This window comes from Chrysemys picta, chromosome 10, assembly GCF_011386835.1.
Source record: "Chrysemys picta bellii isolate R12L10 chromosome 10, ASM1138683v2, whole genome shotgun sequence".
Classification (NCBI taxonomy): Eukaryota; Metazoa; Chordata; order Testudines; family Emydidae; genus Chrysemys; species Chrysemys picta.
In genome coordinates this window covers 23,626,097-23,649,334 of record NC_088800.1, presented here as the reverse complement: position 1 = coordinate 23,649,334, position 23,238 = coordinate 23,626,097, and positions in this window count along the sequence as shown.

Below are 23,238 nucleotides of genomic sequence, written 5' to 3'. Positions count from 1 at the left end.
CCTTGGACCTATCCAGCTCCCTCACTTGAGCCTTCCGCAGGCTCCCTACTTTTGCTCATGAGCAATTGTTCTTACATGTAGCACACCTGCTGGTGTGCTCTAGCTACAATACCGTGGCAAATATTACATGCTTCCCTGGGCACCCCAGTAAAATGCACTCCTTCTCCTCTTACAAAGTCTGGAACTGCAGCAGGCCCAGGGGAGAGATGCTGACACACTGAGACTTGAAGATGGATTTCAGCAACTTGTGAGGGTTCATTGGACCTGAGAGACCGGGAGGTATTTAGTATGAAAAAATACCAAAAGGCCTAGGTTGGGTTAGAACTGGGATAAGATTTGTACTGCTTCTCCTCTCCCTACCCCTGCAAACTAGCTTGTCCAACCATCCTGTATGGGGTTGGTTAGAGCTGTGAGAAGTGCAGCTGATAGCAAGATTCTGATCTTCTTTACATAAGTATTACTGTAGTAATGTAGTAATGTAACTACACTGATTTCAGTGGTCACTTCTGATATACCCTTGAGATCAGACTTGGGCCTACCTTTCCCAAGCTCTGGACCAGCATTAACTATTTATTAATCCTCTCAATATCCCTGTGAGAAAGGCGAGATTGGCCCAAACCCATACCCAAGATCCAAACACTCCCCAACTAGCCGTAAGAGCTGGTTTTAAGGTTTATACTTAACTGAATGTTTTTTTTTCACTTTGCTCCCTACAATGGGTTTTGTTCTAGTTATTAGATAATTATCACAGAGAAAACATCACCACTTTCTCCACGTACAAGGCCTGATATTTTAGAGGAGTTGAGTGCTCATAACTCCAACTAAGTCAATGGTAGCGCCAGGCACTCAGCACTTTGAAAATCAGGTCCACGAGGTTCTTTTTTGGGTCATAATGTTAGGAGAGGAAATTACATGTAAGAACTCTCCATAGCAAAAAATGCTACAATCAACAAATAAATGTTAAAGTTTAGCCACTAAAGGACCTAGAATAATCATTTAAAAATGGCTTAGGAGAGAGCAACTGTGGAAACAGGGAAAGTGTGATTTTGCTGAGCGTTCTGCTTCTTCTCTGGTTTACTCAGACGCATGGATATTTAAGCACAGAGCAGGCCATTTTTCACATAAACTTAGGGATCTCAAGAGGGATTTACACATCACCTTATTCTCAGATGGATACAAGAGCATAAATTTCCTCAAATCAAAAGCGAGCCAAAGGAATAGCACAACAAGGAAAATGATAACACCAACTGCAGTTTAGCCATATAAATAGGCCAGATGATAATTCCAAAGCCCTCCTGCACTTGACTGCATACTCTGCTGAGCCACCAGATGCTGGAATTGTCATCACCAACCTGCATACTTTCTCCTAGGGAGAGACTGAGGAGCAATCCTGGAAAAACTTTCTCACGACCCCTTCATTTTATTCCTTTAGAAATATTAATTTCTTTGAATTTTTCAAGGTTTCATTTAAAGTAAAAGATTAAAAATTATTTTATAAGAACTTATATGAAATGGTTAAACATATCATGACAGTCTAGCAAAGAACAAAGAAAATGCTTTATTACAAATACATTCCTCTAGATGTCTTGTGGAAGTATTTTCCTAGTACAAATTAGAAAGACAGAGGTAACATTCCACTGAGGTAATATGATATAGAAGTAAATTTGCACACATGATTTGCAAAGATTGTAGTTTAAGCAGTTGTGATAAAACTGTAGGCAAGCATGAGAGTATATTTTGCTTGTAATGCTCTTTGACTGTTATTCAAGCATATTTTTCTATTGAGGTTTACTCTACAAGAGTCTTAAGCAAATGTATTTTGCCTACTGTAACAGTATTTCCATTAGGGCTGTTAATTAATTACCGTTAATTCACGTGATTAACTAAAAAAAATTAATCATGATTAATCCCACTTATAACAATAGAATACCAATTGAAATTTATTAAATATTTGTGTATGTTTTTCTACATTTTCAATATGGATTTCAATTACAACATGGAATACAAAGTGCACAGTGCTCACTTTATATTATTATTTTTTATTACAAATAGTTGTGCTGTAAAAATGATAAACAAAAGAAATAGTATTTTTCAGTTCACCTCATACAAGTACTGTAGTGCAATCTCTTTATCACGAAAGTGTAACTTACCAATGCAGATTTTTTTTTGGTTAAATAACTGCTCTCAAGAACAAAACTGTGTAAAAGTCCTACAAGTCCACTCAGTCCCACTTTGCTAAACATTCATATATCCCTTGCATACTTCGTCCACCATTCCAGAGGACATGCTTCCATGCTGATGATGCTCATTAAAAAAATAATGCATCTATTAAATTTGTGACTGAACTCCTTGGGGGGAGAATTGTATGTCTCCTGCTCTGTTTTACCTGCATTCTGCATATATTTCATGTTATAGCAGTCTCGGATGATGACCCAGCACATGTTCATTTTAAGAACACTTTCACAGCAGATTTGACAAAACGCAAAGAAAGTACCGATGTGAGATTTCTAAAAATAGCTACAACACTCAACCCAAGGTTTAAGAATCTGAAGTGTCGTCCAAAATTTGAGAGAGACGAGGTGTGGAGCATACTTTTAGAAGTCTTAAAAGAACAATACTCTCACACGGTAACTACAGAACCCAAATCACCTAAAAAGAAAATCAACCTTCTGCTGGTGGCATCTGACTCTGATGATGAAAATGAACATGTGTCAGTCCACACTGCTTTGGATTGTTATCGAACAGAAACCATCAGCAGCATGGATGCATATCTTCTGGAATGGTTGTTGAAGCATGAAGGGACATATGAATCTTTAGCGCATCTGGCACGTAAATATCTTGCAATGCCAGCTACAACAGTGCCATGTGAATGCCTGTTCTCACTTTCAGGTGGCACTGTAAACAAGAAGCAGGCAGCAAATTATCTCCTGCAAATTGTAACTATCTTTGTTTGTCTGAGTGACTGGCTGCCCAAGAGTAGGACTGAGTGGACTTGTAGGCTCTAAAGTTTTACATTGTTTTATTTTTGAATGCAGGTTTATTTTTTACATAATTCTACATTTGTAAGTTCAACTTTCATGATAAAGAGATTGCACTACAGTACTTGTATGAGGTAAAATGAAAAATACAATTTTTATGTTTTTTACAGTGCAAATATTTGTAATAAAAAATAAATATAAAGTGAGCACTGTACACTTTGTATTCTGTGTTGTAATTGAAATTAATATATTTGAAAATGTAGTAAACATACAAAAATATTTAAAATAAATGGTATTCTATTGTTTAACAGCGTGATTACTTTTATTAATCGCTTGACAACCCTAATTTTCATAGTCTTTTTCTTACCAATGAAAGTATAAGGTTACGAGAGATGATACAGATGACCCATGAATTCTTGGCTTACTTTGTTCATTTATGCAGATTAAGTATTATAGAGGTTTAGAAATGTCTTTCTTTTTGCATGAGACTAAATTTGATACTGACAACAGGTATCAGATCTTGGGTAACTGAATGTGGGCCAAATGGGAATCCAGAACCAAATCCTGCAGTCATTACTGGTTCAAAACTCTCTTTGCAGTAGGCTGGGTAGGACTGCAGGATGTTGCTCCCATAGGTGGGGTACAATGTGGCAACTGACAGAGAGAGTTTCTCAGCACTATCCAACCATAGGGTTACCATTCGTCCGGATTTACCCGGACATGTCCTCCTTTTGTGTGCTAAAAATAGCGTCCGGGGGGAATTTGTAAAGCACTCACAATGTCCGGGATTAGCAGAGCGAGCGGCTGGGAGGGCTGCAGGGAAGTCCCGGGCTGGACTCAGGAGCAGCTGTAGAGGAGCCGGATCCGCCCTGCATTCTGAGCCGGCAGCTCCCTTGCAGCCCAGTCCAGCAGCACTGTGCAGGGCCAGACCGGGTTTTGTTGTGCAGGGCCAGGGACCCGGTTTTGTTGTGCTGGGGAGCTCAGCCACGTGTCCGGCTCGGCTGCACAGAGCCCAACACTCTGTTCTGAGCAGCAGGGTAAGGGGGCCAGGGGGCAGGAAGGTTCTGGAGGTGGCAGTCAAGAAACGGGGGGGGCTTTTTGGGGGGAGTGGAGAAAGTTTTGGGCAGTCAGGGTACAGGTAGGGGGTAGGGTCCTGGGGGGCAGTTGGGGGGGGTCTTAGGAGGGGGCAGTTAGGGGACAAGGAACAGGGAGTCTTAGGTAGGGGGTGGGGTTCTGGAGGGCAGTTAGGAGCAGGGGTCCCAGGAGGGGGCAGTCAGGGGACAAGGAGCAGGGGGGGAGTGTTTGGGAGTTCTGGGGGGGGCTGTCAGGTGGCAGGGGTGGGGAGATGGATCGGAGCAGTCAGGGGACAGGGAGCAGAGGGGTTTAGATGGGTTGGGAGTTCTGGGGGGGGGGCTGTCAGGGGGTGGGGAGTGGTTGGATGGGGCGTGGGAGTCCCAGGGGTCTGTCTGGGGGTGGGGGTGTGGATAAGGGTTGGGGCAGTCAGGGGACAAGAGGCAGGGAGGCTTAGATAGGGAGTGGAGTCCTGGGGGGCAGTTAGGGGCAGGGGTCCCAGGAGGGGGCAGTCAGGGGACAAGGAACGGGGGGAGGGTTGGGGGTTCTGGGGGGGCGGGAAGTGGGAGGGGCAGGGGCGGGGCTAGGGCGGGGCTCCTCCCGTCCTCTTTTTTTCTTGCTGAAATATGGTAACCCTATCCAACCATTGTTACCAAGGTCATGTTTACAGTACCACTTATGTCAGCAAAACTTATGTCACTCAGAGGTGTAAAAAAAAACCCACCTCTGAGCGACATAAGTTTCCCCAGCATAAGTGGTAGTGTGCACAGTGCTATGCTGGCGGGAGAGTTTCTCCCATCAATATGGCTACCGCCACTTGTTGAGGTGGTTTTATTATATCGACAGGAGAGCTCTCTCCCTTCAGCATAGAGTAGCTACACAAGTGATCTTACAGCAGCGCAGCTGCATCAGTACAGCTGTGCCACTGTAAGCTCGCTAGCATGGATATGGCCTAAATCTTGACATGGAAGAACCTTCTATGGGTGAGAAGATAGTTCAGTCTCTCTGCCCATTCAGTACTTAGCCTCTCTGCTGAGAATAATAACCCAGATTGTTTACGTGATGTGGACATTGGTCCACTGGGAATTGTTTTGCAACTGAACAACCATCAAGTGGTAATAACTTTCAGTCACTACTGACCCGGGCTGCATTTGACCTGGCAACTAGGAGGTACAAAAAGAGTCTATATCTATTCCTGATTCAAATTTCTTGAGCCATTCACTCCCCCAGAAGTTCGGGAGTTTATAAAAAGTATATGTATTTAAAAAAATCACACTGAAATTGAACTATAACTCTGATTGACTCAGAAACAAAGAAAATTCTCTCTAATCCAATACAAAGAGGTGTATCCGTATTAGTGAATAATATTTTCACATACTGCAACATCAGATAATAATAGGGAAAAGGCAATAAGGGAAAAAAGGTTCTTAGTTAACCCTGCTCATCTTCCTTACAATCTGCTTGGAGACTAGGGTTTTTTTTAAAGTAAGAATGAATAAAAGAAAACAGGAAGGAAAAAGGAAGAAAAGAGACAGAGAGAGTGATGATGTGTATAGAGGGTGGGGAGGTGAAAAGCTGATGTTCCATCTGGAGCCTGGCACATTTGCCACTAGCAAATTGGGCTCCCGCATGGTCTAATTCCTGCTTCACCACAGCCTGCTAACACGGCTTGGATAGAAACGGGGGAGAAGGAGAAAAAAAATCCATGCAGGAGGCTGCAAGAGCACATAGACTCTGTTCTGAGCTCCTTCCCCAGGCAGACAGAAATCAATAAATCAATAAGAAATGTTCATTGGCTGTAAAATGGGTAGAGAAACCAGTGTCACGCTGCTTTGAGATGGATGGACAGTAGTCCTGGAGTCTGCAGAAAGGTCAGAGGTGACTATCACCTTGAGATGAGCTCGGTGGCTACTGGCCCAACAATGCTTTGAACCTTGAGTTTATGATGAAGGGCTGGGGCATGACTTAAAATAGTTCTGTGTTACTTGCTATGAGGTCCCTTCCTGGCTTTGTTGCACTGGTGGTTTGCCAGCCAGATACTGGCAGCTGCCTTCTCTGTGCCTGCTGTGCCACTTCATTAAAGTAAAGGCTACAGGAGACCGAATCAAAAATGACTAGATGCCTAGTGGTAGCAAGAATTGATTGAAGAGGGGAAGGGATTTTCTACACAACAGTTGGACTTTTCCTTTATGTGAAGGGTTTAACATAATGTAGAAAACACTTCCTATTCAGAGTATTGTATCTTAACTCTTTCATTAATGGGGTGAACACCAGGATACAAAGCTGTGCCAAAAATGAATAACTAAAGCTAGCACAAGTGACTTTTTGTTAAAGGAAAAATATTTGTAAGAGGCAGAAGCAGCTGTACCTGTAGCAGGCTGTCTGTGTGTTTAAGTTTGTCCACTTAGGATTGGATCATGGCTGCTCTGCAATCACTATTTTTTCTGATGCAGAGATGGCATAGCTCCTGCACAGAGACAAGCCAGATAGCTTCAGGCACATCCCCACATCTGCAGCCTCCCCTCAAGGATTTGCATTTTCCTCAGTCTCAGTGAACTACTGCTTATCCTCATCTTTGAGGGAAAACTGTTCTTAAATTCCTGTCACTGGGACCTTGTTTCGCTCACAAAGTCCCAGATAACAATACATTTCGTTCTCAATTTTCAGTGTAAGTGAATAACAGGTTCTGCACAATTCATTTTAGTCTCCTTAGACTACATTATTCATTCTTCTTTGTTAACAGGTGTACCTTAAAGATGTGTTCTTTAAGCCTCACTATCAGACTTTCAGCAGGGTGGTTATCTCATTATACAGTGCCCTGAGCAACTCAGCAGGGGGCATTTTATACGTAAAATTACTATATGGGATTATTTTCTTGCATCCATCATAGGCTTTTCTAGGACACCTCACACCATGATATGACGTGCAAATTTGGCTTCTACTCAGGCCTTTGTGTATGCAGTACATACACTGTTAACACTGTATATACCTATGAAAAGTAGCCACAATCCTTGCTTCCATTATTCACATTAAATCCAGCGTATATGTGTGTGTGTGTACCTGTAAAGCCAGGAAATGTATAGTTGAGGCACTAAGGTTTTCGCTAATTCACGCCACTAAGTTTTGTTCACTTTTAATTAAAATTTGGGACAATAACAATATCTTATTTTACTGTAGATTTTTTTTTTAATTAAACCCGGCTAGAGAGCTGACGTGGCTGAAGCAGGCCTGGTATAGTTACATACTATTCTCCTGTACCTGTGCGTTTGACCTTTTTACTAAAACTGGTCAAAAAACCAGTAATCCAATTTTGGTTGTTTTTTTGAAGGGGGGGGAATGGAGGGTTTGAAAGTTTTTACTGGTTTTCAGAATCTCTAAAAATATAGACATTGTCATGAACTTTTTTGATCATTGAAAAATGGCCAGCTCCATAGCTGGAACAAACTACTTCCTAGCCCCACTATTATTTATTTATTTATTCATTTATTTGCGAGGGAAGGTGTTTCTTTGTAAACTGACACTCACCCCCTCTGAGCCAATAGACCTGGAAGATGTGGACAGGGATAAGAAGAGAGAGGAGCTCTGCCTCTATCCCCTCTACTAACCAGCCAGAGCAGCTGGTGGACTGCCTGAGGAGAGCAAAAGGCTTCATGAAAAGGGGTGGTTACAGTCCTGTTTTACTGACAGGCCTGTTCAGAGAAAGCTGCACGCTCCAGTACTCACAGAGGTAGATTTTTATATTCAAATACACAAACATTTTGTGCTGGAAGTGCTTGAGCACTCCTCCAATCATGCAATAGAAAACAGTATCATGTGACTTATCTGACCAATCAAAACAAACCAATACAATCTAAGTAGTCACACAGAACTGTACAATCCCCTAAAATGTATGTATGCTACTTCTCTCTATGGCCTCAGTGCCTCTTCCAGAGATATACTCTGGAGGAGCTGCTGTTTGGAAACTTATTAATGAATAGCATAGGTTCACATTGTACTCACCTTTAGGGATGGGCTAGAATTAAGTGACTCATCTCTTACCAATTCATGTGAAAGAACTAGAGGGCAGATTGTAAATTGTCAAGAGATCAATTGACTTCACTGAACCATTCACTTCAATGGAGCTCTGACAATTTACATTAGCTAAGGATCTGCCCCATTGCATATTGGGCTGAAGAGTATTGCTTACCCTGCCCTTTCTCTACATCACCTGACAGAGATTTTCAGGCTACTGTAACCAATGCCTGAAATCATTCCATTGAAAATGAACCAGAAAATGAAATATAAATATGACAGGAATGTGAATAAGCAAGTACAATATTCAGTGATAACATGCATGCAATCAAAACTATACTGAAAGTTCTATGAATGTTTAAATATACAATCTAGCACTTTTATATGAAGATTGCATTAGAAAAAAACCCAGTACCCTGAACACTCGGGGTCTATTAGCCTGGCTAGTTTCTCAATATAAGTGTTTACTTTTAATGTAGTTCTGCTTTAGTACAGAGGAATGTGACCAAAGAACAGTATGATTAATTAAAGGGGCACTTCTTAGACCCATGGGTCCAAAATGTAAAGTACAATAAAACTAATGACATCTTTCTGATGTCCAAAACATAGCCGTTTGGGGTTTGTTTTGATCATAGGTACATTGCATCAGTCTTTGGATTCTGTCTACCTGCTCTGCTCTCAAGGCGGGATTCTTGTCTATCCTGTACCATGTCTGCTCACGAAAAACACAAAAAATTGAATGGAGGGTGTAGTATGATGTGCTGAATACATTCTCTCACAAATCAGTACAGAACAAAGCAGATGACCTATCTCTTCTGTTAGAGAGACAAGGTGTGTGAGGTGATATCGTTTATTGGACCAATTTCTGTTGGTGAGAGAGACAAATCTCTTCTATGGCTTTTTTAGCCCAAGAGAGATACAACTTGTTGTTACACTGTAGCTATTGGAAAAAGTTCAAAACAGTAAAACCTTAGTTGTTAGCCATCCAGACCAGACTCCACATAAACAGAAGAAAAAACATAGATCCTGTTATCATCAAATAACCTAAAGTGCTTAGAGTGAGAGATATGAAACAAAGCATATTCACCTTTAATTTTCTATTAGTTCTCAGACTTTAGACTGTATGATCCATAGAAGTCAGCTGATCCATAGAACCAGTTTATTCAAGAATACAAGAAAGATGAAAATATCCTAAATTAATTAAAAAATAATTCAGCTTGATCTCTGTTGAATGACCCACCCAGTGCTACTGACAGAGTCAATGATAAACCAAGGCATGCACAGCATAAACAATGCAAAGAGCCCTTTTCTGTGCATTACTGCATTTCACAGAAAGATGGTTCATTCAGATGAACCACTGGAAGATACTTTTTCAGTCTTTGGACCTGATCCAAAGCCCACTGATGTCAATGGGAGCCCTTCCATTTTTGATTGGGACCTTGAAAAGGAGTTCCCCATATTGTAAATTTCTTGTTTTACCATGAATGTATTAGAAGAACAGTGGATATGCTTTATTTGGAAACACATTTTTCACTCTTTTAACTTCCATATAAATACATTCAGTGATGAGTATAGTCAGCAAGTTCCATTTGAACACCATCCCTGCCTACTACACCAGTATATGCTGGTATGTGCACACACACAGATTGCTACGTTCAGTGCCCCGCATGTCACTGTATGCTACAGCAAATGTGTCTTCAATTAGTGGCCATTTAGTTGAATAATAGATGTCAAAACTATTCATTTAAGCAAACTGTTTCTAAGTACATCTGTTAAAACTTGCAGATATGCAAAGAGAAGAAGTACAGAAGGTTTTGTTCAAATAAATGTATTCAGTTAAGTGGTGATTATCTGCATCCCTATCTTGTATTTGTTTAAATGGACTCAGTTACTTTGGATTTGCACAAATGTAACTAATATCAGAATATAGAGAGCCTGTATATGTACATATTGTTATGGCTGGTGTCACCAGATGGCACTGTTAAGCATAGTCTTCCAAGCTCTTTTTCTTAGCATCTGAGCAAATGTTCAGTCTTAGGAAGGCATGCTATGTGGTTGTTAGTTTCGTTATGCAAGATTCTGAGTAGCAGGAGATGTGAGATTAGCAGAAGAGTTTGCTCTTTGCCTAGGTCTCCAATTACAGTTAATTCTTGAGACTGAGTTGCTGCCTGGGAACAATACATAGTGTTGGGCAGAGGTTCATGAAGGAAAAGATTGCCTGGATACTGTTTGGCCACCTCTGTTCCAGGACTGGTGTACATGTGTAAATAAACCGAGTTGCATTTGGAATACAGCCAGATTCTCTGTTACTGATTTCTCCTCCACTGGGAAACTGACCTGCAAGGTCCTGGACAACTACTACTGCTTGGCAGAGGGGCATCTCTCTCTGTCTCTGTCTCTCTCTCTCTCTCTCTCCCTCCCCTTATCTAAAAAACTACATTAAAAATGTTAAAGTTGAAAAGTCAAGTACTTAAAAGAGAAAATGGTAGAATTAAGGTTTCCTGGCCTTCTGGTGCGTTTACATTATGATATGATCTTAATTAATTTTCCCCACAGGATACCTGCCAGATGTCAAGTCCCTGTTCCAAAGCATGGAGGTTCTATAGCTACTCAACAAAACATCTGTCTTTTTTTTTTCATGTGGACAAAATATATTTGACTCATTTCTCCTGAAACTTTCCAAAGAAATTCTGCGTGAGGCAGACACACAGCATGGAAAATTTCAGTCCAAACCCTTATATTCTGGCAAAGTTATAAGCAACTGTAAACAGGGTTTTATCATGAAAGTGTCAGGCAACCTTAAGTAAATGTGAAACTGGTATGTAGCATGCATCTATGTGCATACATGACTTTACATGACACAACATAATACACCACAACCAACAGCTAAGCCTGTTTTTGTTCAACCTTGGCTTATTCCTTAAGTTTAATTGAGATCAAGTCAATTAATACAGTAGTTCTGAAGATGACACAAGTTCTCTCATTCAACTAAAGTAGGATTTTTCTATTAGATTTTCTATCTATAGTTTAGCGGGGCAAATTATTTGTAATGAAAAATTCATTCAATTATTTTAGTCATTTTTTCTGTTTTCAGATTTGTTTTTTGAAATAGTGCTGTGAAGTCGATGCAAACAAATTTCATTCTATGGATGGTTTGCAAAGTATTTCTTTCAGCTGTGTCACCATTTATTTGCTAATAGTTATCCATATTGTACTTCCAATGCAAACCTTTGTGCAAACATATAATTTCTTGATGATTCACAAGACTTTCACTTTCTATGGACACTTGCAAACAAAAAAATCACTTGTATGAATGTTTGTGGGAAATGAATAAAAAATTTGACTATTGTCAAAGTGAACTTGCGGCTTTTATTCAAAAATGTTTGCAAATACTTTTTTCTTAGCAATATTTACCTAGCTCTGCGTAGAACACAGATGGAACAGATATGGGGTAGACTTTGCTGATTTAGGCCTTAGTCTTGAGCAACAATAAATATGCATACAATATTTATTTAACAAGTTCATCCCACTCAAATACTGTAGCTGTACATTAACCTAATACAGGCAAAGAATCATTCCATTTCTCTTATTTAACTACGTGTCTTCTTATTGTGTTTAATTTGTATTACAGTAGTATCCCGAGACAGGGATTTTATTGTGCTAGGATTTTACATGGCTTTCTGCCTTTGTTTAATGGCGTAAATCAGTACATTTCCCTAACTGCATAACAGGAGGAATCTGGGGGATTTATACATGATGTAACTCTTGCATCCATTTTTCAACATCATTCCAGAATTCTTTCAAGCTAAGACAATAGCTTCCCTTTTAGACTACCCCCTGTTGTTTTTACCCTACCTAGGTTCTTCACTATCCTGGGTCTTGCCCTATTGTAGGTTCTTCACCCATCCGTGTGGCATCATACCCCTAGTAAGGGGTCATCAGTGCTTTATTAAGTCACAAAACTTTTACTGTGTATTTTATACATAAAAAGTATATCTGTATATAAATTGTGTCAGGCACTCAATGAACCCTCAGAAAACAGGAATGTTGTCTCAAAGCAGTGTTTCCCAAACTTGGGACGCCGCTTGTGTAGGGAAAGCCCCTGGCGGGCCAGGCCGGTTTGCTTACCTGCCAGGTCCACAGGTTCGGCCAATTGCGACTCCCACTGGCCGCGGTTCGCTGCTCCAGGCCAATGGGAGCTGCTGGAAGCGGCCCGGGCCGAGGGACATACTGACCACTGCTTCCAGCAGCTCCCATTGGCCTGGGGCAGCAAATCGCAGCCAATGGGAGCCGCAATCAGCCAGACCTGCGGACGCGGCAGGTAAACAAACCGGCCTGGCCCGCCAGGGGCTTTCTCTACACAAGCGGCGTCCCAAGTTTCAGAAACACTATCTCAAAGAATCAGGCCTTCCAGAGTAACTAGAATGAAACTCATCTATGTATATCACCCACTACAGACTTCATACTATAATATTCAGTGTATTCCAGTACAATATCATTCTTTAATTTGTATTTAAAAAGAAATGGCATAGTAGCTTTTTGCTGCACTTGCCCATCTTTGCACTATGTGTACACATATATAGACAGAAACAGAAAACTGTTTGAACACTGATGGAATCATAAAGGATGTGATCTTATCTGGGTATATCTTGCTGATAAGAATCTACTTTTGACTTACAAATGGCTCAGCATTGCTGGCAACACAAAAGCCAGAAATATAGCAGTTTTTCTGCACAATGGGAATGCCATGCTTGTGGCTAATAACATTTAATGCTTAGGCAAGCAGACTGTAGTGCAAAGACTATCTCTCTCTCCTCCACCCTCTTTTTTTTTTTTACTCCTCCTCCCCCCAACTCCTCCTGCCATTTGCTGATGCCATTTGCCTAGGACTGAAGGTGTCTGTGAGCTCTGAAAATTGGATCACAGGGATAGCTTTTTGCTGGCCCTGGTCACGCTGACGGAAAGACTTGATCGATCAATACTCTGTGTGACACTTTCAGAATTCATTGGAAATGATGCCCTTTTCGAATGACACCCACATTTTATCGAGGGCAACTCCAACAGAAAAGCACCAAGTGTGTTTTTGCTAGATATATTTTGTTAGTGGTAAACTTCACTTTGTTTGTGAGGATCTCGGTATTTTGGATTTTCCCCTCCCTTTTGAAAGGGGCAGAGACTTCATCTTTAAAGGTAGCTTTGCAGCTGACATTTAGAGTCTAAGCCATTTACAAGCTTGATGTTTATTATAGTACGTGGTATCTTCATGTAAAATACAGAGAGCTTTTTGGGGAATAAGAAAGTGACCTTAAGCTTGTAACACTCAAGTTAAACTGATTCATAATTTTATCCAAAATGTTATGACTTGTGCATAAATCATTGCTCTGTTGTGGATTCCCATGAAACCACTTGATACTATTCTCTTGGTGCTATACTTTCCAAACTAGACATGCAAAAGTGTGTGTGAAAATTGTGCACCAAATTTGCATGTGAGATTCAGGTAATTATGGAAATGGACAGTTAGACATTCATACATACAGTTACCCACATCGTGAGTATGATTGCAGTAGCCAGGCATGCAAATTAACCATGCAATTGCCCTTGAGTATATTTGCACAAGCCTAATTTTAAAAAGCAGGAGGCCCTCTGTGTTTAAGATGACAATATGATGTGCTTTTTTTTGTGGTTGTTCTTTGGACTGCAATATGGAAAACCCAGATTTAATTGTCAGGTCAGGTCCCTGGTTCCCTATGTTGACAGGAGCTTTGAGTGCGGCAGAGAAAATGCTCAGTTCTTGTGGGTAGGACTGCTTTAGGTCACTCAGCAGTGACTCTTCTGGCCAAGTAATTAACAATATTGACTGGCTGCAAAGAATGGAGCTTGCAACTGGATGCTTCAGAAGTGAGGTATATAGAGAAGGAGAGAAGGGGGAATTGTTAGAAATCTACCATGAAAGCAGAAGAAAAACAGATAAACTTCTGATTGAATGTACTTATTAAAAAGGAACAATTTAATAATCATTTTACTTCTCTACACTCACAAACCAATGTGTTCTAATGGAAAATCCGTGTGATTTCTGAAATGTTTTAACATCAGTGCTTGTGCATCTGTTAGCAAGGACCCACGCTTCCTAAGAATGGGAGGACAGCAGGATATGAGTTCTGTTATTATATTTGTAAGAGCCAGCTCTGAAGTTTGGATCTGAACTCAAATACACCTAAGGTTTGGTGGGTTCAGAACCAAGAATTTTGTTGAAACTCATTTGGTTCATTAGAAAAAGGAATGTGGAAGCTGTGCCACTTTCTACAGCAATCCTTCCAAAACCATGATTCTGCACAACTTTGTATTTACCAGATTCGCCCCAAGTGTTCCAGAGTTTCTAGAACTTGTTCTTCTAGCCTCTAGGCAGTGCTAATAAACTACTAGAGAAGGAAACATGGCAGCATTTAGATACTAAGAACTTGAAGTGTTTACAGGGCATAGCTATTGAGGGTCTCTAAATGAAAGAAGGAATGAGGGGGAAAGAAAGATTGACTTCCTTTTAAAAGGTATTCACTGGTGTTTTACAGAAAAGCAATCCATTTTTAGGAAAAAACTGATTGTTTCTGTATGTGTATCATATTTAAGAACTTAGGGTGAAATTCACCCCAGTGCTGAGGGCCAGCACAAAACCTCTGCAACACTTAATTTCCATTTGAACCCTATTTTGAAGATTTAAATGGGTTTCAAGGGATGCATAAGCCTAGTACTAGCCCTCTGCACAGGGGTGAATGTTGCCTATAATGAAAAGTGAACAAAATGACATTAGGTCAAAAAGTTCAAGATACAATGAAATAAAAAGATACATTTAGAACTATGGGACATATTAATCTGTTTTCTAGCAAGCTAGAAAAACTGACCTTGATTATTAGATAGCAGGCCATACGGAAGCCCCTAATTTCTAATCCTGTCTCTACAATACCTTATAGTTTCACTTTCCTGACGAAGGGTCTGATCCTGCAAATTTGACAACCACTATTTTCCTTGTAATTAGGGATTGAACTAAGGTCACTAGAAGGTTAACTCCTGTAGCTGAGAACTGTAACAGTGTTCCTTGCATCTTCTGTGGTGACATAAGCCACTTACCAATGTGTGTGATATATGCCCCTCCACTGATGATATGGGTCTGTTTATAGCTCTCAACTTGAGAGAGTGGCTTTTAGTAGTAACTATTGCTTTTAGCTCTGGAGGTCCCCAGTTCAATCCCTGGTGTGTCAATTGTCATGTAAGTAGGAACACATCTGGGATTCCAACTGCTGTTGGCTTCAGATGCTCAGGACAAGCTTCCTCTGTCTGGAGGCGATAAGTAACCTGCTGGTCACCATATGTTATGCCTTGCCCCTCCATGACCAATCCAGACTACATAGCCTGCTTTTTATAGACTCATACTTTTAGTCCTGGGGAGTCCAGATTCAATCTGTGATGTTGGCCAATATGGTGACCATCACAGTAACACACTGAACAGAAAAGTTGCAAACATGTCTGCGTGAGAAAATTGTACTGATGTAACTGATTTAGAGCAAAGGATATTAGGATGTAATGATTTCTAATATGATTTGAGTACTAAGAATAATGCATCTGTGTTTCATGGCTGGCTTCAAAATGTCCTTTATAGAAAATAAAAAGTGGTCTGTTTTGTTTTTTTCTAACTACTTAAATGAACTGAACCCTTAACATGCAGGGATTTGATAGAGTCCTTTTCAGAAGGCATTAACACGTGTAAATCCCCAAGCTCCCATTGAAGTCAATAGGACCATATTAATGACAGAGAGAGAGCGCTTTGCAAATTTTTCAGAAGTTTCCAGCCCTAATTGTTAGACAATAGCCACCATATTTTGTGTGTGGTAAACAAATTTGTTGAGCCTTAATGAGTTTTCTTCTGCTATTAATTCCTTGCTATCTTTCTTTAATGTTTTTTCTACCTAAATACCTGTCTGTCAAGCTAACAATGAAAAAGTACTTTCTGACAGAGCAAGCTATCACAGAGAGCATGGAGGCTTGGGGGTCGGTCTGTGAAAGCATTAAGTGGGTAATGCATGTGATTTATACTAAAATTCCTTAGTACATTCCAAAGAGACATAGGAAAATTAGACCCCCAACTATCAGGTGCCAACTGCAGGCTTGGTTTCTCCTACCTCCTTCTAATTGCCCTTATCTAGAAAACAGGGAGATTGGATATTTTGACCTAGGATAATATGTTTGGTTTTTTAGCTAGGAGAAACTACAGTCTTTGGTGCTGGCTGTGAGACTCCATTAAGGACAGATGGAGGGAGCTGATTGGCCAAAACCCATTAAGGGTGGGGCTAAGGGACTATAAAGCTAAGGAGCTCACTACAGTGTGGGAGATCAATGTAATCAGAAGTCTGCTTTAGTCCTGAGTTGATTCTAGCTTTGGGGGTTACTTTAGCCTAAGGGTTATGGCACTGCTCAGAAACTCAGTCTAGTTAGGAAGTTAGGATAGCAATGGAACTTGCTCTAGCCTGAAAGTATAGCTTAGCTCTGAAGCTTGCTCCAGCTTTAGTTTGGTCCTGAGAGTCTGTTCTAGTTTGAGGTTTAATATGGGTTAGAAATTCAACTCCAACTATAATCTAGAGCTGATAGACTTCATTTAAGCATCTCATTTAGAGGTTCTTTTTGTCTTAAAGGGGGATTTTAAAATGGTATTTCCAAAAATTTAGTGGCAGCTTCATAAGAAATAAACTAAACTAACATGTTTCCTTTGGATCTCAAATTAACAATCCTATAGCTCAAGGATGACCAAACCATGGCTTATGAGCCACGGGCAGCTCTTTTACAGTTAAAGTGCAGCTCAGAGAACACCCACCTCCATTTTCTGCCTACCAGACTGGGGAGGAGGGAGCTCAGGGTTTCAGCCCCATGATGGGGCTAGGGGCTTTCTGCCCAGTGGGGCGGAGGGTCTTGGGGCTTCAGCCTCACAGGACTTGTTTGTCAAGGCTTTACCCCCACTCCTGCTGAAGCCCCACACCTTGGCAGGCATGCCCCATGGGGCAGAAGTTCTGAGAACCGCCCCCATCCTTGCAGGGCAGAAGCCCCTAGCCCCACCATTGTGCCACAGGACAGGAGCCATGAGCCCCAGTGGGCACACCCAGCTTTCAAACTTCTGAAGATTATCATATGAGGCTCGGCAGGTCAGTACGTTTGGCCACCCCTGTCCTAATTTAATGGATTTTTCCTACTTTTTCTGCTTCCCTACAGTGAGTTTGTCACCGACAGCTCATATACTATGGCTATAGAATGACACACTCTAACGGCTTTATTGGCTGTTGGATAGGTGAGGTACATCTGTCCATTAAATAGCACCTGCATCATTCAAGAGTGTATGTCCTATAAAATAGGGTTTATTTTCCATAACCAGCATTTGTTCAGCAATCACACTTGGCCTAACAGACTAGACAGCAAGAGGGAAGAGAGAAACTGAATATTGGTCATGCCTATAATTTTTTTCCCTTAAGTAGAGAGCCCCTATTGTCACCAGAGTGGTGCCAATGAAGGAGTTATATAAACAGTTATCAAATACAAACTTGGGATGAGCAGGTGATTACAGGTAATTTACCGAGCAGGTGAACGTTTCAGTGTGAGGGAATTACCTATAATCATCTGTTGTTCATACAGGAGTACATTTTAGGAACACCCAACCAGATCCCATTGATTTCAATAGGAGATGCACATTACTTGAGGGAAGAATGTGGCCCATACTAAATTGTTGCTTGTTAATGAACTGGCTATGATTTGGGAAGCTCCCTTGTTCCAAATTACCCTTGTGTCCTCCTTCCTCCATGTGTGAACCAATTTAAAATCTAAGTTTCAATAGAAACAAAGGTACATACAGTGCTATATTAAGTTCAGGATTAAAAGGCTTTATGAGGTCTTGATACTTAACTACATGCTTTTGTGTTGAATCCTGATTTGCAGCCATTGGTACAACTCCACCCCACCCTGCCCCCAGGCACCAAATGAGAAATTTTGTGGGTTATCATTGAATTTTCACAACGGATCCAAAGTTATTAGCAAAGGCATTTCCATAAGTGTGACACACTGGGAAAATATTCAGTGATGCTGAACTCACCATTCTACCATCATCCTGTGTAGTGTGGTGATCTACTGCTATTGGTACAATGGATGGCACTAACCTTACCGGCTGTAGGGCTTCAGAGCTGCTGGAAGCTTTTCTTTATACTTAGCGAGCTTCTTTGTCTAGTTTTTGTTTCTTTATTCTACATGTATTAAAAGGAACTTGTTTGTTTTGTTATGTTTTAATAAAGCTGATCTGGGGCTATTGGAACCCTAAGCCCCTGTTAACCCCACTACAGGGAATGAAAATCTTTCTTTGATGTCATATTCTGCAATGGGTTCTTGAGTCTGAGATCTTACAACCAGCTATATTGCCAGCATGACATGGCACAATGCAAACATGGTAGTTCGAAGTCTATAATGCCCAATATGTGCCATTATATATAAATTATATATAATGTGTCTTTCACGGGACATTTTAGAGCTAGCAAAGCAGGTAAATAACTATACTGTAACACCACATCAAAGATTAAGTAGAGATTCTGAGGAGACACAGTGAGGGGGCTGAGACTCATTAAAAGTCCTTTTAATGAAACAGGAACCTTGCAGATGGCCACTTCGGAGAGGCATTAACTCCTGGAAGAGCAGAGAGGGTTTTTCTTCCCTTGGACATTCTTTAGGTGGGGGCAACTCTAAGTTCTGCTATGAGAGTCCTGCTGGGGGCGTGTGGAGCAGAGTTGAGCTTTATTAACACATTCCCAGCTGTCGTAACTGTGTCCCTTACTGGATTGTGCCATCACAGGGCCTCAGCATCGCAGATGACTTGCTGCACTGCACTGCACTGAAGCTCCTTCAGACTTGTTGCAGGAGATCCTGCACTGCTCTCAGTAGAGATTGTGGGGTGCATCTGTCTCTGTCGTTCTCATATTCTGTACTTATCACATATGGGTAATGGCTACATCTGGTGTTTCAGTCCCAGCCTATGTCTGCATACCGGTTAAGTAGAGAGACACGGTGGGGCAGGTCACATCTTTTATGGGACCAACTTCTGTGGGTGAGAGAGACAGACCCACTTTCACGTTAAGTAAGTAGAAGAAAAACCAGAATGAGGTACAATGTTTTTAAAAATTGCCAGATAGAAGAACAAGGTGAAGTGGGCCAATCTCTTTGTAAAGCGTGAGCAATGCCATATTTTGACAGATGCCAGTCCAGTTACTTTCATCATGGACAATAAATATCTTGATCTGAAGTTCATGTGACACTGAGGTGCGCTATAGAGTTAGAGAGTCCTGTGGCACCTTTAAGACTCCATATCATATCACAGATCCATATCATATCACAGATCCAGACTAACAAGGCTACCCCTCTGATATAGAGTTATTGTTACATTCTCCCTCCTCACAGTGGAACTGAAGTCAACCAGCCCAATCCTGACAGGTGCTGTACACCTAAACCTCCTATTGACTTCTATTAAAGCCAAAGGGAGTTTTGCTGTTAACTTGAATGTAAGCAAGAAAGGGCCCTGTATAACAACAAAGATGTTGCAAAAACCTTCCATTTCATGAGATAACTGCATCGTATTTTTGCAGGCTTGTAAAAGTTTAGATTCTAACTTAGGTGCATTGGGAGCTTTGACATTTAAACTGATAATCTTAGAGAATCTAGAGAAGCACATTGAATCACATAGTGGTTTGTACAACATACTTGACCAAAATCTTGACAATTAGATAAGGCTCTGAGCCTTAAACTGCTAAGCGATTCTACGATTTTAGTTCTGCTAAGATATAATGAGTTGAGATCCAAAGCTGATTCAGGTCTTAAGCAGTGTGGTCATTAGTGCGGTATCATCTGTCACCTTTGGGTGATAATTAGAAAAAGAAAGTCAATAACAATAGTACATAACACTACTTTACCAAGATTTAAACGAGTTGTAATATTGTTGAACATCTATTGATGAGTTCAAATGTGCCACAGGCTATTGAGCACAAAGAGTGCGCTGATGTGATGTTTTCCATTATTAATTTGAGGTGGTAGAGTTGCAGAAGTGAGAACATTTGTTTTCACTTTATTACATGGGCGAAGAGACTAAAATATTGTATATATTCATCTTCCAGAGTTTTCTTTTTTGCACTTGTTCTCCTCCTCTGAATCTTTTGAGGAAAATGCACCGAAGAAAAATTTTAGGAAAATTTAGTCACCTATTTTTGATTCAGTAAAATAGGCTTAGGAGGATATTAATTTGCTAGATCTGTTTTCTCACTGACCTGTTGGACTCCAAAGCATAGACTTTATATACGTGAGCTTATAGTCTAGATAACACTGAAAAATAAAGTGAAACTATTTGTCCTGCTCAGGAGATTTCAGAAAAATGCCTGTAATTTTTTTCCCCCATTGACTTGGATATTGGTCTTGATACATTACTCCAATGACAGGGACATTGGGATTGATATCAGTGGAGTTACAATGATGTGAAACTGGAGTAATGCTGTGGTAAATCACAGCCATTGTTTCTTACTAATCACTTCCTCTTGTGTATGTTTTGGTCCATTTTTAAAACCATTGGTTGTAGAGAGCACAATTATGGACATTTTTTAAATGGAAGCATTTCAGATTTATTTTTCTTACACAATATTGTCTAATTAATCTCTTCATAAAAATTCTTTTCCCCCTGTCTGTCCTTTTATATCCTTGCCACCACAGAGTGCAGTCACTGCAAACTGCAATTTTGCTGGCCTACTATTTGAAATAGTTAAACAACATTGTAAGTCCAAAAACAGAGCAAGGCACAGAGAATACTGAGAAATGCTTTTTTTTATAGAATATCTGTCAGACAAATGTAGTTGAGAATAGCTCTTTTCATTTCATATGTGTATAGAAATGTACTTGTGCAATGCACATAACAGGCTTAAGTCTCTGATCTGAGAGGCAAAAATTTTTCTTTTCTGAGCAGGTCAAATGAAGATATCTTACTCCATCTCACTCCTGTTTTGAATGAATAAAGTCCTATTTGGGACCCTGTAAAGCACTAGATAGTCTTAGTAAATCCCACAGATGTTCACTATGATGGAATCAATAGTTGGAATATGGAATTAATCTCACAGATGAATGACATCTAATGGTCCCGACCGTAGATTTAAATTCTAAGACCTGAAACTAAACTGAAAAGGTACAATGTTGAAATGAAGTCTACATTTTGGATAATAACCAACCTGAATTTACCTCTTTTTCAAGGATGTTTGGGCATGGGAGCAGCTACAGCTAAGCAATTAAATAACAACACACGATGTGTCTGGCTAACATTAAAAAAACATTAAAAACAGGAAACTGCTCAGATAAAATATTGAGGCTCTGCATGCTGGCATTCCCCATATGAGGTATAAGCACTCTACGCAGATCAATTACTTCCTTATAAACACTAAAGCTAGGCCCAAGATGCAAAATTCAACTCCCCATTCAGCTCTGCATTTTGAACGCCCCAAATATTTGGAGATGTTTACAATGGAGGATTGCACTTCAGAGTCATATCTAATGTAATGCAGAAGACAATTTATTTTATCTCCTTTATGGACACTGGAGAGCGATGAAAGAAAGATGGAGTGAAAAGCTGCTCAGGCCTTTCCACTAGCCAAATGTCCAGATTTAGTGAATGAAGAGCAATGAAAAGCAGGAAATATAAACTATATTTTGAAGCTTTGCTTATCTACAAATCTCCAACAGTCTGTTCTCCTCTTAGCCCTTTGCACACAGAAAGAAGACAGCACAATTGCTTCCCAGAATTCAGACCCAGCACATTCAATCTATTATACATCATGTTAAGATGTCTCTCAGCTGAGATATCCACTACTAATATGGCTGCAAATTCTATGTCTTACAAGCATGGGGGGAGGGTGGTCAAACTCTTTTAATAAATGAAATCCACATAATCCTCCAACGAATATGATTTACAATCCAGAATCTGGGCCAAATTCTCTACTGCCTTCAGTGGAGTAACACCAGCAGTAAATTTGGCCCTCTAGAGGTGGGAACATTTTTGATAAACAGGGACCTGTTGAGTTTTAACCTTAAAAAATCAGCTAGTCAACGAAAGATCTGTGCTAGTCATTTCACCATGTACTGTAAACCCAGTATCTCCAATAATACCTTATCTAGAAACGTCTTTCTGCAATGTCCTTGTTCCACCTCAAGTTACGTGAAAATATACTTTAAATGAGGATTACAGGGAGAAATATTAAAATATTAGATGTATCCAGTACAATACAATAAACTGAATTTGACACTGTGTATCGCACAGTACCAGACTAAGATACAAATCTTTATTTTCATATATCACATTCTGATTACTGTGTATCTATTGTTCATACAAATGATCCCTGCTTTACTCTGAACTAGCAGAATAATTTATTTTACAATGAAACTGAATCTAAATATAGATTTAAAAACACCATTATTTGAATATACTAAGTCTGAAACTTTCTGATTTATTGTTTTATGGGCCAAATGCTAGTCCTACTTGTCTCCATTAGAATGGTAAACTAGGAACAGAGCACAGATCCCAATGGAACATAGACCCCAACTGGTGTTGGGGCCAGAGCAGGGCTGCATCGGCGCTCTGGGACTCTGGAATTCCGCAGAGCACTGGGACTGTACAAGTTACACCATCCCTTGGTCTCAACTTCTCCCAGTAGCAATCCCAATAGGATCAGCTTCACCTGCATTACTGCTCAGCAGTTTTTATTTTATATTTCTGTGTGTCACAGTCATCTTCTACAGTGCCCAAGGTGAAGCCCAAATTGAAAAATACTATACCAAGCTGAAACCTGGGGAATTTAGGTAGGCCGAACAACTCATCAAGCTGGAATTAGACTGTGGTACTGGAACTAGTCTCACAAAACATGTTATGGAACCTTTAATAAACACAGCAGGTCAGGATCTCTGTTTTATGTCATTGGCGTGTCAGGTCAGTGTTGCCTCACAAAGAAGAGTGCCATCTAGTGACAGGCTAGTATACCTTCCTTCATCACACTGGGTTTCCCTTGATGATCTACCATGTAAATGTTGATTAGACATAGTTGCTTGTCTACATTTGCTTGGCTTATGAGAACTGACGAGA